The sequence below is a fragment of the Crocuta crocuta genome, unplaced genomic scaffold (assembly GCF_008692635.1).
Source record: "Crocuta crocuta isolate KB4526 unplaced genomic scaffold, BGI_CrCroc_1.0 scaffold735, whole genome shotgun sequence".
Classification (NCBI taxonomy): domain Eukaryota; kingdom Metazoa; phylum Chordata; class Mammalia; order Carnivora; family Hyaenidae; genus Crocuta; species Crocuta crocuta.
In genome coordinates, this window is record NW_027532176.1 from 33341 (window position 1) to 46699 (window position 13359).

General features: G+C 60.4%; 2 long non-coding RNA genes across 4 annotated transcripts; one reads left to right on the forward strand and one right to left on the reverse strand.

Annotated features, from left to right (window-relative positions):
• The first annotated feature begins 3480 nt into the window (after positions 1–3480).
• On the forward strand, positions 3481–6498 carry LOC144242498 (uncharacterized). 3 transcript variants are annotated; one of them, XR_013338360.1, is made up of 4 exons: positions 3481–3799; positions 4515–5072; positions 5237–5441; positions 5533–6498. It is a non-coding gene; the product is annotated as an uncharacterized LOC144242498 (long non-coding RNA). The 3 variants fall into 3 exon arrangements; XR_013338361.1 differs by having other exon boundaries at positions 4515–4607; positions 4856–5441; XR_013338359.1 differs by having other exon boundaries at positions 4515–5441.
• Positions 6499–8627: 2129 nt separating this feature from the next.
• LOC144242501 (uncharacterized) lies at positions 8628–11767 on the reverse strand. Its single transcript, XR_013338364.1, has 3 exons — positions 11722–11767; positions 10472–11616; positions 8628–10244 (listed from the first exon to the last, which is right to left on the reverse strand). It is a non-coding gene; the product is annotated as an uncharacterized LOC144242501 (long non-coding RNA).
• Between the last annotated feature and the right edge of the window lie 1592 nt (positions 11768–13359).

Below are 13359 nucleotides of genomic sequence, written 5' to 3' on the forward strand. Positions count from 1 at the left end.
GTCCCCATCGCTGTCCTTGTGGCCAGACCCGCCCAGGTGCTCTCCTGGGCCGGGGTCCTGCCAGCTGTGTTACATGGGGTTACGTTCTGTGAGAGTCCGATGTTCTACTTCTGATTCCCTCCCTCTTAATCTCCCCAGGAAAGAGCAGCATTTGAGGGGAGGAGGGTGAGAAGTATGTGACTTTTCTACTTGTGAAGGACCGAGAGCCTGACCCAATGGGAATTTATTCCTCATCATCAGACCCAAGGAAGGCAGTCCAGGCCTGGTGGGGCCTCCGAGGTGCCCTGGGCACCTGCTGTGCGTGTGGTCCGGGACCCCTGGGCTCCTTCCTGGCTGCAAGAGGGCTGCCCCCGCCCCCCCTGTCACAGCTGTGTTCCGGCAGGACAACAGGGAGGCCGGCCGGCCCACCCCTTAAAGGAACCCGCTGCCTGGGATTCCCGCTCCTCTGCCCTCATCGGGTTGGTGGGAACCGTGCAGGGCGCCTGAGAAGTGCACCCAGCTGGGCACGCTGCCCCTGCCAGCGGTGTTCCGTCGCCTGGACGGAAGGGGCGCGCGTGCTGCTCAGGCATCATCAGGGCCTGTGGGCGGCGAGTCTGGCTCTGCAGAGCCTCCTTGTCTTGGCCAAGAGGTAGCTTCTGAGTGAGGTTTGCAGGGTGCAGCGAGGGGCCCCCCGGCGGACACGGACTCGGCCTCTGCACCTTAGCCAATCCCCGTACCCAGGTCAGTAACCCATGGAGGGGAGATTGAAGGGAAGCCTCCATCCCCCTTGACGTCCATAGAAGAGGGCCGCCAGGGGACAGGTTCCTGAGCCCCAAGGAAACTGAGACACAGACAGACGGGGGCAGGTGCTGGTGCTGAGGGCCGGGTGACCTGACCGCTTTAGCATCTGTCCCAGAAGACCGTGCTTGCTGTGGCTGACCGCGGCCTGCACGGTGGGGCACAGTCCGGAGAGCGAGCGTCTTAGCCCCTGATGTTTTACCTGCCGGTACCAGTTCCGAGCATTTGAGTTCTTTCCCTGCCTCTGGACTTGGTGACCAGGTATTTGAGCAGAACCCAGGGCTTTCTGTAGGAACGAGCAAACCGTAGGCTCACCCGGCACAGAGAGGGTGGGGGGGGTGTCACCGCACAGATGCCCCTGGAGGTTCTGGGCTTGCGGCGGCTCCATCGCTTTGGACGCCCGTGCCGTGGTTGCTTCTCTGATTTGGCCGAAGGAGGCTCTGGCCGGGGCACCTGGTGTGGTCAGCTTTAGGCAACAGTCTGTAGCCAGGTTCTGTTGACAGACATGCTTGTGGATCCCTGTGTCTCTGCGTCTGTGTCTTGTTGAGTATCATTTAAGGGAGACAGTTGTCACCTGGCTGATGCTGTAACTCCTCATGCTGGCCCCACGCCAAAACGCGGATGCACTCCGCCGTTAGCGGAAGCTGCTTACTCATTTTATGGTTTCTGCGTGTTTCCCGTCAGCACCAGTGGATGGAGCAGAGTGGAGAGTGAGGGAAAGAGATGAGCTCACACCGGGTCCTGTGGAGTGTGGACAGGTGGGGTAAGAGAAGCCAGGGAGGTGAGGGACGAGAGGAGGAGGGCCCAGCCCCCCGGGGCCCCCTGCCCACCCGATCCTTCCCTGGGCCCAGGCCTGTTTTGTACATTCACATGCTCACTTTCTTGGTGGAGACCCCGGAACCCCCATACGTCTGCCCCTCTAAACCAGGTCGCAGAAAGCCGGAGGGTTTCTAGCTGAGCCTCATGGTCCCTGCCCATCCCAATCGCCACCCTCCAGGGGCCTGGTCGTCACAGCTCAGCTCAGGTGGCTCTGGTGCATGACAAGTCGGTGATGCTGAGGTGGCGCAGGGTCAGGAGGGAGCTGGCAGTGCACAGAGCACGCGGGCGCTCTGTGGGCGAGGAGCTGAACTCAGTGCAGCAGAAGACCTTCGATTCGGGTTAGTATCACCAGGAAAGAGCACCACAGACATACAGGGGGCCGGGCCCTGAAGTGACCTCCTCCCTGAGTTACCTCCCCAGGGGGGTCACCGGTCCTTCAGTGGGGCCCCCAGCCGCACACATGCTTGCACACACGCGCTTGCGCGNCCCTTGAGGCGCGTTCATTAGGTAAGTTTATGGAAGGCGAGCTGTGATTAGCAGGGTCACACGTGCAGTCGCTGTGAGTGCACCCGGTGGATTCTCCTTGTCCTCCATCCCCTGCTCACTCGTCACATCCTCACGCCCCCGTGACGTCACTGTCACCATGAACACCACCACCACCAGCAGCAGAGGCACCAATATCACCAGCATCACCGCCATCACCATCATCACAACGACCATCATCGTCGTCACCGTCACCATCAGCACCTACACCACCGTTACCATCACCATCGTCACCGTCTCTGCCCCATCATCGTTCTCACGGTTAACGTCTATTGGACACTTCCTTTTACACGGAGCCGGGCCACATCCTTGGCGCACATTCCCGTACCTCATCTTCCCACCGCTCACCTGTCGAGTGAGCTCAGTTACTCAGCGACTCTCAGGAGCAATCCTACCCCTTGGATAGTACCTCTCCTCCTGCGTTATCCTCCCAGCAGCACGCATTGAGTGCTTACTGTTTACCAGGAAGGATAAATTACTCACGTAGTTCCGACAGTAGGGGGTATCGTCCCCACTTTATACATGAGGCAGTAGAACCGCCGGGAGATAAACCCACGTGCCCAACACCACCCAGCCACGGAGAGCAGAGCCTGCGTTTGAACCAGGGAGTCTGGCCCCTCAGTAGGGCTCGTTAGAACCACCCTGCTCCCGGAGACACAGGCCACTATGCTGTGACCCGGCCCCTCCTTCGTACAGAGACCATCCCCCGAGTATCTGGAGAGCCAGCAAGTAGGAGAGCAGTGGGACAAACGCATGGTCCTCAGACCGTAGAAAGGAAGAATTTCGCACGTAGATGTGGTTACGCTGGGAAGACGTGTTGAGGAAGCAGACGCTCTGGGCACAAGGCTGGCTGTTCTCAGATGACGTGTGAGGCTTCTCAGCAGACCTCTCCGCATCTCGCCAGGAGGCTCCTCCACTCACTTCCCTTTGTTGCAGGTTCAGGGCTTGGACCAAGGTAGGACTGGTGAGAACATGTCCTTACCATGAAGGGCAGGGGTGGGGGTGTCCTAGATGGAGCGAGCTGAGGGAACGGATCACGGGGAAGGCGCAGATCAGACAGGCTGACCCGTGGGGAGAGCTCCAGCCTGCAGAGCGGCGGGTCGGGGTGGAAGTGTGGTCCCGTCCCTGCCCTGCGGACCCCAATGCCCTGACGTCGGCAAATCACCCCGGTTCGGCTCCAGAGGGGGTGGGGCCCAGGGACTGTGCCCACCGCACAGGCTAGATCGGTGAGCACCCAGCGTCCGTACTTCCCAGGATTGGATGCCACCTTGCTCTGCTTTGCTCTGGAGATGGGGACTCGGCCCACTCAGGATCGTTCATGGTATTTCCGAACCTGTAGCCGGGCTGACGGTGTGCCCGGAGTCCTGAGTGTCCGCCCCATGGAGCCCTGGGTTAGGTTTCCCCAAGAGTCAGGACCCGGCGTGTCACGTCAGCATCCTCATGGAGAACACCGTGTGGGCTGTGCTCTGCACACCTGCTCGGGCACCAGCCCTGCGTCCGCTCCGGGCTCCACACAGCGAACCTGGGCTGCGGATGCGTGTCAGCTCAACCCTCTCCTGGGACGTCTGAGCCTTCACTGCAGGGAACAGACAGACAGGCTACCGTGCTCAGGTGCCGCTGGGACAGAGCCCTGAGGATGCACCGTTGCCCTGCAGCCAGGGTAGGTTGTTTTCAGAAATAGACTTGGATTCCTAAGGTTTAACCTCCAAACTCCCATATGTGTGTGTGCGTGTGCGTGTGCGTGTGTGTGTGTGTAGGACGTGGTGTTGCCATGCGTGCCCTCCAAAACAAACTCCCAGGACACCTGGGCTGGGAAACGCTCTCTCTCCCTCCCTGTTTGAGATTCATGAACACATTAGCTCATAAAATCCTCTGAACCACCCGGTGTCCTCAGGAAGAGGAGAGGGCTCCCCGTGGTTAGGCCGGAGCTCCCAAGGCTGCCTTTGAACGTGGGCCTCTCTGTATAGATTGACTGAGAGCTCTGGGAAGCGCTGATCCAGAGCACGTTTTTAAATCTTCATTATTAGTATGAGAGCTTCTTCGATTCCCAATCCCCAGGCAGAGCCAGACACGGCATTGAAAAATGTCAGGCAGGTTTATTTTTGTCTTAATACAATCTCAAGTGGCAGACACAACGCAAAGCAGCTGTTGCAAACACTAGACTTCACTGCCTCACATAACAAAAACGCCCAGGGTGACGGCTTCAGCCATGGCTCGATCCAGGGGCTCCTGTGACACTATCAGGGTTCTGTCTTCCCTGAACATCTCACACACCCGATCCCCTTTTCTTGCCTTGGGTCTCCGTTTGGGATCTGAGTCTCATGAACACCTGCGTCTTCTAGAAAGCTCAGCATTCTTCTTTCTCGGTCATTTAGGTGAAAAATCAGAGTCTCACTGCTCCGCCCAGTGCTCCGTGTCCACGCTGGGAGAGTCTCTGGCAGGGGAATCTGGTGATGCAGTCAGCTGGCGTGAGTCACAGAGCCATCCCGGCTCGGGGTCCTGCCCCCCACCGCACAGAAGGACGGAGGGGAAGGCGCTCCAAGGGGAATGCAGGTTCAGGTCCTGGGCGGGGTGGGCTGCATGCAGATCCAGCAGCACCAACACATGCCTTCCTCCCCATGCCGCCTCCGGGCTGGGCCCCGTCTTCCGTGCCTGCGGGCCACACCCGGTCCCTTCCCCCAACTGTCCTCACGGTGTGTGTGTGACACCTGTTCAGTGAGACCAGCTCTCGGGACACCTGCGTCTGCACCAGCGCCAGCTCCGTGATCCCCGCCCCCAGCACACACTCCCGCGGCTCCGGGAGTTCCGCTGGCACTTGCGGGGCAGGAGAGTGACTGACTGAACGGAGCTGGACACGAGTCAAGGCGACTTTCTGCTCGGTGAGCGGTCACGGAGGCAGTGAACGAGGCCGCCCCGTGGGACATCCACACCGGGTGAGGCGAGGACTGTGCCCTGCGCCTGCCTGACCCCGGCCGGTGGGTGTGGCCCCTGGGGCCGTCCCAGGTCTAGAGGTGAACTCTCCCGGGGAACCCCAGCCTCGTGGCCGTCCTGATGCTCTGAAAGAACTGAAATAACAGAGGAACTGGTTTCTCTCCAGAATTCCTGGAGTCACATCCCATAACTCTGATGGCTGATGGCTGAGGGCCTTTTATCAGGCAGCATCTGCCAGCGGCAGGCCAGAAACCCAGTGAGGAGTCCACAAGGCCGACTTCTAAGGTGGAGTTCCAGAAAGTTCTAGACTCCTACTCCTCCAGCGGCCTCATCCTGGCTTCCTGTTGGGCATGGCAGGGAGTTGGGCAGTTGTGAGTGACTGTCTATGGAAAACCTCAGGTTATTTTTGGCACCTGATAGTGACTTCCAGAAACCGAGGTGGTTTGGTTTGTTGTCCTACAGGCTCTGACCTCCGACCGGGTTGTGGGAAGACAGGTTGCACAGCCGGGCGCCTGCCTGGTCATCATCACACCCCGTCCTGGGAGGCCCCCTGAGTGGGCTGAGTACCTTGGGCCACCTCGGACCACCTTCCTTAGACCTGACCTGGTGTCACCGGTGGGTGGGTTGGCATCACGGACCCGGAGCAGGATCTTCACTCCCTGCTCAGCTCGGCCCCGGCACTGGCCCCAGGACTGTGCCGAACGGAGGGTGCGGCCCGCCGGCCCTCTGGTTCCTGCACCTGGACGTGGCTGGGGGGGTGGGGGGCAGTGTCTCCAGACAGGCTCTCAAGCCCCATCGCCAGCGAGGCTGCCCCCGCAAGGCCTGCGCTGCAGGGCGATGAGCTAGTATCTCACCCAGAGAAACGGCTCGGGCACCAGCGTCCTGATGAGCCGACGCTGTGGAGTAGCTGCTCTGGACGGAGGATTTCAGGGTAAACCCCCGTGCCGGCTGCATATCCCAGGGCCGCTGGGAGGGGACCTTGGGGGTTCCCAGGTCACCATTGGCTAGGCCTGGCTGAGGCCTTTCCTCGCCCTCCTTTCCTGGTTACAGCTCAGTGCCCTGTTGTGGCGATCTGTGGCCCCCACGGCCTGGCCGCCGCCCTGGGAGGCCGAGCCACCATCTGGGGATGGGAGGGCACATGTGGGTTCTCGCACCCACAGCAGGCAGGCTGGGTGCACAGGAGACCCCTGCCCGGGCTGCGCTGGGGGCAGGGAAGGGGCCCTGAGGTACAAGGGCGCAGAGGGCCTTCTCGGGGCGTGGGCCTCGCTGGGCTGAAATTTTGTCGTGGGCAGTCATTTCCATGTTACAGAATTTAAGATGAAATGTTTAAAATGCCAGCAACTTTTAAATTTCCATCATCCACATAAAGTTACTTTAGATACTGTGTCTTTTCTCATCAGAAAGCAAAAGCAGTAAATATGTCAGCGGCAAATCGATAAGACAATTACTCTGTAATGAATCCCAAACACCGTGAATTAAACTGACGTGTGGCTACGGGCCTCCTGGGCCTTCTCAGCCTCCAGAGGCCGGTGAGGGCAGCATGGGGTGGGGGGGCAGGAGGGCCCCCCGGGTCAGGGAGCACGTCTGTCCCTCTTCCCTGGCAGGAGGAGGCAGCGCCGTCCTGCAAGGCTGCCTGTCCCCTCCCCCGGGGGCGCCCTCCCCCCGCTGCAGCCTGGCCCCGGGCCGGCCGGTGTCCCCAGCCCTGGTCTCCAGCAGAAGCACGGGTTCCACTATCTGATCCCGAGCCCACCGGGCCCATGGCCCCTACCGCTCAGAGCAGCCGTGTGCTCGCCCCGCACCGTGTGCCCTGCTGTCGCCGTCACGGCCCCCAGGGAGCAGCCTCCCTGCCTCCACCCCTGCATCCCTGCTCCCCGAGTGGAGGCTGACACGGGGTGGGGGACGGTATCGGGAGCGCATTTGCACGTCTCTGCGGACCCTCAGCTGCCGGCCTGACCGCTGTGGCCCCGTGTCCTGCACCCGACGGCCCAGGGGCGAGAGGCCACCCACAGGGGTGAAGGGGGAAGACCGCAGTTCCGCCTGCCTCGGCCCTGCCAGCAGCCCCCTGGGTGCCAGCTCGCCCATCTGTAAAGGGCTGTCCTGCGGAGGAGCCCCCTCTGGGTAGAGCTGCCCGTGGCGCTCCAGGGCTGGTGCATCTGCAGGAGGAGCAGGTGTCCCTGGGGAAAGACTCCTCCCTCCCTCTCCTGCTCCTTCTGCATGTGACAAGGGGACCCTGAGAACTCCAGCTCAGCTAACACGACGCTTCAGAGAGCTTCAATTGGATGTATTCCCCCCAAGATGATCTAGGTGTAACCACCCATCCCTGCATCCCTCCATCCACCCATCCGTCCATCAGACCATCCATCCCTCCATCCAGCCGCCCACAAGGACCAGCTTCAGATGGACATCTCCATAGATGTCTGTGCGGAGGGAGCTGATGGTCACAGAACCGGATACACCCAGACCCGCACCTCCCAGGAAGAAGATGGAGGCACAGTCTGACTGAGTCCAATCGTGATATGATATGTTTACTCAGAACTGATCAAGCCTGGATGTTGAATTGGATGCAGTTAATTTGGATGCAGAAATTTGGGTGGAGGGATGTAGTGATGATGGACCGACGGAGGACAGGTGGAGGGAGGGATGCAGAGGCAGCTGTGCACAGTGGTGTATGATGTGGCTGGAGCCGTCTCCTCCACGCCCCACTTCAGGACTCCGTCACCAGCTCGCTCTCACTCCTAGCCCTGGCCAGCCTTACAAAGGCGGGGACCTATGTGGCTTCATCCACAACCTCGCTACCACCAATCACATCTTGAGGAAATCACAGCAAGAGGAAAAAGGGGCAGTCCGGGTCAGGCATTCATTTGTCCCAAGGAGGATGTGAAAAACCAGTAGAGACTGAAGGTGGGTCATGGAATCAACAGTTTTCTTATAAAATGGATTAAAGTGAGACAATTAAAATAGAGTAGGGTCCGGGGTGGTGTTTGGGGAATGGAGACACAGTTCACATAATCCCAAGTTCCTAGCTGTGCCTCAAACCAATCACTTTAGGGCCTCTGAAGACGGGAGCCGGGATTCTGCCATTCCAAAGCCTCTCAGGTGGTGCCAGTGGGGAGCTACTTCGAGAACCATTAGAACCCTCTATCCTCCTTGGGCTCTGAATGTTTCTTTCCCACCCACGCTCAAGCACAGGGCGGAGGGGGGAGTGAGCAGAGGTCTGGGGCAGTCTCAAGTCTCTGCTCAGAGCCTGATTTCCTCCCTCCTCCCTCCCCAGAGCCATGGACTCCAAGGCCCAGTGAGCCCGGAATGCATGCTCTCTTGGTCTCAAGCCCTCTTCCCTGGACAAGGTCCTAGATGCGCCCAGAGAGTGACACTTGTCTGTTGGACATCCAACCTTTAGTTCCCTTTTCATAACCAGGTGTCTGTTTCCCTCGGGGGCCTTGCCCATGGCCCAGGACTTCAGATGTAGCCTCACTCCTGGTGTCCAGGGGGTGGGTCACACATCCGGGCCTGGGCCACAGTGATAGGAAAAGTGACAGGCATGTGACGCAAGCCAGGAGTTTCAGCCCAAACAGGCTTTATGCTTGAACGGCTGGGAAGTGGTAGGCAATCTTTCTTGAAGCTTTTGAATTATGAATTGGGAGGATGTTAAGGTTTGAGTTGTTGGACAGAAATGCTCTCAGAATAAAGCCAATATAGGGAAGGAGAAGAGAAAATGGGTGCTGTTGATGACACTTAAGCCCCTGAATCAAGCCAGATCTGAAACCTACCCTCAATCTTTCAGGCAAGTGCACAACGGTGTCTCTTTTCACGTAGCTGGTTTGGTGTTGGTTTGCTTTTGTTGCTCATGGAGGAAAGGATCCTGACATAAGCAGCAGCCTCAGGCCCTTGTGACCTGGCCCCACCGACCCCTGGCCTCTGGCACACCAGGCTCCATCTCCTCGTGAAACGCAAGAAACGCTCAAACATCTTACAGAAGCTCGACACAGAGAGCCGGACGGTCTGGTTCACATCCTGGTCCTCCCACTCATTATCTGTGGAAACGTAGGCGGCCATTATCCACACGAGCTTCAGGGTCCTTGTCCACAGCCTGGGGCTACTGGTGTTACTCTCCTCATTGTCCTCATCCCGGGGCTGCAGTGGAACTTACGATGCGAGGCGTACTTCGAGCAGTGAGCCCGTGTTCGTGCCAGCTGCTGTTATGACAATGACTTCTGGACCTAAGGGGCCTGATCCTCCCACCTTGGGGGCTTCACACCTGTTGTTTCCTCTCTGGAATGTCATCTTCACTGACTGCAGCTGGTTCAGACGTCAGCTCCACAAGCATCCATTCAATGCTCCCGACAATTCCTATATTTTCCGTCTCAATATCCACTACACTTTGCAATTCTATGTCTTTGGAGTAGTTACTGTGATTCTGTATCCCTCTCTAAACTGTAAACGTGAAGGCAGGGAACGAATCTGTTTCGCTATTAGGATTTATAGCTTCAATTTCAAGGACATAAACTGGTACCTGAGAAAACACATTCTGAATGAATGAGTTGCATGCTCTGATAGCTGGGGGATAGCTTCTTTACGAGGGAAATGTGCCTGATGCCTGACTGTGGTTGACGTCCCAGCGGATCCAGGGCCAAGGGTCACCCTGGTGCACAGGCCGTGAGCAGCGTCCAGGCGCCCAGGGCTGCAGCAGCAGGGCCTCGAGCCACACCTTGAACCCGCAGCAGCCCGGGGACTGGAGACAGTCCATAGTCGTGATCACCTGACCGGGAAAGCTCTCATCCCTGGACCTGCTCAGCACTTGCAGGCAGTGAAAAAGGCCACCAAAGTCCACAGGGACGTGTGGGCTGTCACACACTCCCAGGGATGCTGTAAATGGGCTCTGACAAGCACATAATTAATTTCAGAGAGGAGAACAGTGTCTTTTTTCCTTCTAAACAGTCTTGGACATTATGAGCTTTTAACTATACTAAGATCACACGGGAGGCTTCAGAGAATGGAGACTTGCTGGGAGGGCCAAGTGCTGACATCACTCAGTGATGTTCCCGGCTGTGCGTTTGGTTCTTGAAAACTGCAACGGACTTTGATGTCTTCTCAAAGCCTTGCTGCATTTTGAATTCACACAGAACTTTCTTTCTCAGCTCCCTCTGCTCTGCCAGCAGCACAGGACCCGGGACATCCTGGGAGCAGAGGAAGAGTGAGCTTGGGCAGAACTATCCCAAAGGGATGGCCCCGCCCCGAAGCCCCTAAGCCCCTCCCAGGGTGGGCAGGTGGGGGGTGGTGTGGGGGTCCCGGGTCTGCATGCAGAGGGTGAGGAGTCCCGCCCGGTCGTGGCCAAGTGGAGAAGTCGTGGACGAATGCCGAAGGGGCCTTCCCTTCCCAAGGAACCAAGTCCGAGGCCACACACCCACGGGCGACCATCTCTCCAGGGACGGGTGGCGGTTCTCTGGGTCCAAGTTGAGGACCTGGGCTCCTCCGGGGCCGAGGGTCAGAAAACCTGGAAAAAGACTTGGGAGATTCTATGCTTTTCACCCAGAACTCAGAGTCCCCTGTGCACAGTGTGAAGGAAAGGGGGGCCCGGGAACCTGGCTCAGAGCAGCCCCAGAGGCAAACATCTATGAAGCAGCCTCCTCGCCCCGACCTGGGTGAATGCGTGTTCCCCTTGGGGATGTGGCCCATGTCACCACCTCCCAGGGACAGGTTCCTCCATGGCCCAGCCAGGACAGTTATCCCCTGCATCACTGGGATGACCCGTGGCAGGGGACCACCCCCGGGGCTCTGGAAGGTGCAGAACAGAACCGGTCCCTGGATGGAGAGTCCCAGTGCAGCCCGGCCCACGGTGTCACCAGCGCCCGCCTCCTGAGGCCGGGGCTGGTCCCTGAGCTGTCGGGGCTGGACGCCGGGACCTGGGATGCCCTCACCTGACGCCTCTATCCCGATCCCCGGGGATGTCCGGGGCCTCCCAGGATCTGGGGACTCTCTACCCGGCAGCCGGGTGGTTCCCACCTCCCAGGGGAGCCCCACTTCTGATAACAGGAGGAGTGTTGGGCAGGCCTGGGCAGCAGGACGCGGCAGGGGAGGATTTATGCAGCAAGTCCATCAGGAACTTCCGCATAAGCTGCTTTTTATCTGCCAGAGGAAGGCTTCACTGCAAATCTTCCCTGCACCCCTGCAGCTCAGAGAGAAGCGTACACACCAGGACCACCTGCCGCAAACATGCTGACGTTCTTCTCTGTGGACGATCGAAGGGGAGTGATTTACAACTGTGACCTGCCGTACAAACGAGGACTCAGTCCAGCACCCCCATCTCCCTCTAAAGATGGAGCACTGGAGACCCGCCGAGGGCCTTCATCGCCCCGCAGCCTGGTTACCCACACGCTGGCCGGAGCCTCGGCTCTCGGGCCAGACGGGACTACTGCGCCTATATGTGGTCCTTTCCCGCTTTTCATCCGAGTCCAGGGGCCAGCGTGGCCTGTGTGCGGGTCACAGCCGTGTGGTCGGTGTGGCTGATCTAGGGCTGTGCCGTCCCATCCGCTTGCCTGTGAACTCCCCCTGGGGGTGAAGGGCCGTGTGTCACCTGTGCACGTCCTACTGTGTGACGGTGCTGTCACCGTGTCCCGTGACCCCATGCTCCCTCCCTGCTTCCTGGGCGTGTACCTCGTGCGCGTGCAGCCAGCTCTGCCTGGGCTCCGCCGGGGCGCTCACACCGNTCCCCCTCACTTGTGGGCCTGGACTCGTGACTTTGAGATCTGCTCCCCTAGCCCAGCCCGGACGTGCGGGGCTAAGCCTCCCAGACAGTCCTGGCCGGAGCCTGGAGCCGCCCCTGTGCTGCCCCGGGTCACGTCCGGCCCCTGGTCGTCCTCAGAGCCCTTGCCTCGCTCCCCAAGCCCAGCCTCTGCCCTCAGAGCCCCCACCCCCGTCCCCAAGCCCAGCCTGCGGCCAGCACCCCTCCCAGCCTGCCTCCTGACGTGCTCCCCCCGGGTCTGCATCTGCTCTAGTCTGAAGGCCCAGCCTCAGTGCATCACCCTGAGATCCGTGAGGATCCGGGCCTGTGCACAGAGTGAGGTGTACTGCTCTCCGGGCGGTCGGGACACGCGAATGGATTTGGATTTGTTACCTGATGCCTGGACGTGGAGGCATCCCCCCGGGGCATCCGTGTTGGGCTCTGCTGGGGTCCTGGCGTCTGCGTGAGCGAGGAGTGTCCTGTCCGGATCCCGTGCTGGAAGAGGGAGGGCGTGGTGACACGGTGTGCAGCGTGGTCAGCGCTCAGGGCCTCGTGTGGTTTCCCGCAGCGGTGGGGGGGAGGGGCCACCACAGCACCTGCGGGAGCCTCTCTGAGGGGGCGGCACGGAGCTAGGCCTGGATGGGGCTGTGGGAAGAAAGTTCCAGAAACGCAGGTGCGGTAGGCCTGTTGCGCTAGGGCTATGGCGGGGAAGGGACCGTGCATTGTCGGTGCAGAGAGTGGCCCGCAGGTTCTGCCCCCGAGCTCGGGCTCCAGAAGCCCGCGTGGACATGGCCCAGCCGCCTGTCTCCCGCTCTCCACACGCGAACTCTTCCCGGATCACGAGTCCCGCCCAGGGTGGAAACCACGCCGCCTTCCCGGCCTCCCTTGCAGCCACCCGCCCTCACGTGACCTGCGCCGCCAATCAGAAGCCTCCCGTGAGCCTCTGCTCAGTAAGCGCTCCTGGGCGGAAGACGGCGTCGGGACCTGTGAGGCGGCGTAGCCTGAGGGGACGGTGTTCCCCGGCAGGCGGGGACCCGGCGGCAGCGTGGGGTCGGTCGAGGGGACTTCCACGCCGCCGAGCCCGAGTCTCTGCCCCCGAGGGGCCCGGAGCGTCCTGACGTTCCCAGCAGCCGCCCAGGGCCGGCCTCCCCCGGAGCGAGTTGAAACGCGCGGGCGCAGACCCGCCCGGCCCCCCTGCGTCCCAGGCCGCGTGTCGCCTTGACCTCGGGGAGCACCTTCCCTGCCCTGTGCCCGACCCCGCCGTCCGCGCTGCTGTGGGTACAGGTAAGACCCTGATGACGTGGGAGCCGCGGGCGGGACCCCCCNGGGTGAAATCGGGCACTGGCTGCTGGGATGTCCCCTGAGGTCAGAAAGGGCCAGGCCTGCAGGGTAGCATTTGCTCAGCTGCGGACCCACCTGGAGTCCCATCAGGCAGGAGGCTCGTCCCTCAGGAACCGTCTCCTCCTGCCGTGGGACGTGGTCCTGAAGGAGGCCTGTGTCCCCAGCGGGAGCTCCCTCTGACCCCGTGCGGTCCCGTTTCCGTCCACCCTCCCCTGCGGGGCCCTCCTTCC